General features: G+C 44.1%; 1 pseudogene; it reads left to right on the top strand.

Annotated features, from left to right (window-relative positions):
* The first annotated feature begins 282 nt into the window (after positions 1 to 282).
* LOC119927689 lies at positions 283 to 401 on the top strand (annotated as a pseudogene).
* The last annotated feature ends 1,220 nt before the right edge of the window (positions 402 to 1,621 follow it).

Here is a 1,621-nt window from a genome sequence, read left to right on the forward strand (position 1 = left end):
TAATGATGATGGTATTTGTTAAGTGCTTACTATGTGCAAAGCACTGTTCTAAGCACTGGGGAGATACAAGGTGATCAGGTTGTCCCACAGGGGGCTCACCGTCTTAATCCCCATTTTACAGATGAGGGAACTGAGGCCCAGAGAAGTTAAATGACTTGCCCAAAGTCACACAGCTGACAAGTGGCGGAGCTGGGATTTGAACCTATGACCTCTGACTCCAAAGCCCATGCTCTTTCCACTGAGCCATGCTGCTTCTCTCAGAGGTAATCAGAGGGACCTGTATTTCACGGCCATACCACCCTGAACGCGCCCGATCTCGTCTGATCTCGGAAGCTAAGCAGGGTTGGGCCTGGTTAGTACTTGGACAGGAGACCACCTGGGAATACTGGGTGCCATAAATAGAGAAGCAGCGTGGCTCAGTGGAAAGAGCCTGGGTTTTGGAGTCACAGGACATGGGTTCTAATCCCACCTCTGTCACTCGTCTACTGTATGACCTTGGGCAAGTCACTTTACTTCTCTGTGCCTCAGTTCCCTCATCTGGAAAATGGGGATGAAGAGTGTGAGCCCCCCGTGGGACAACCTGATCACCTTGTATCTCCCCCAGTGCTTAGAACAGTGCTTTGCACATAGTAAGTGCTTAATAAATGCCATTATTATTATTTTTATTCTAATCCTGGCTCTTCCACTTGTCTGTTGTATGATGCTGGGCAAGTCACTTCACTTCTCTAGGCCTCAGTTACCTCACCTGTAAAAAATGGGTATTAAGAGTATGAGCCCCCATATTTGTTAGGAACTTACTATGTGCCAAGGTGCTGTTTTAAGCACTGGGGTAGATAGAGGTAATCAGGTTGTCCCACGTGAGGCTCACAGTCTCAATCCCCATTTTACAGATGAGGTTGCTGAGGCACAGAGAAGTGGCTTGCCCAAGGTCATACAGTAGACGAGTGACAGAGGTGGGATTAGAACCCATGTCCTCTGACTCCCAAGCCCAGGCTCTTGCCACTAAGCCACACTGCTTCCACCCCTTCTCTACCCCAGGGCTTAGAACAGTGCTTGGCACACAGTAAGTGCTTAACAATAAAATTATTATGGTTGGATCAATCAATCAATCAATCAATCAATCAATCAATCAATCGTATTTATTGAGCACTTACTGTGTGCAGAGCACTGTACTAAGCGCTTGGGAAGTACAAATTGGCAACATATAGAGACAGTCCCTACCCAACAGTGGGCTCACAGTCTAAAAGGAGGAGACAGAGAACAAAACCAAACATACTAACAAAATAAAATAAATAGAATAGATACGTACAAGTAAAATAAATAAATAAATAAATTGAGTAATACATATGTACAAACATATATACATATATACAGGTGCTGTGGGGAAGGGAAGGAGGTGAGATGGGGGGGATGGAGAGGGGGATGTTCTTTAACTTCTCAACCTGGCCCTTACTCTTTCAAAAGTCACAGTAAGACAGAAACACAACTCACCTTTTTTTTTAAAAAAAAAAGGTAATACATGTCAATCTAGATTAATCCTGGCTTTCTTCAATTTAGCTTCATGTCAGATGAAGAAGTATGATTTAGACCCTGAGAAAATTGTCTTTTGTAACTGTACTTA

This window comes from Tachyglossus aculeatus, chromosome 4 (assembly GCF_015852505.1).
Source record: "Tachyglossus aculeatus isolate mTacAcu1 chromosome 4, mTacAcu1.pri, whole genome shotgun sequence".
Classification (NCBI taxonomy): Eukaryota; Metazoa; Chordata; class Mammalia; order Monotremata; family Tachyglossidae; genus Tachyglossus; species Tachyglossus aculeatus.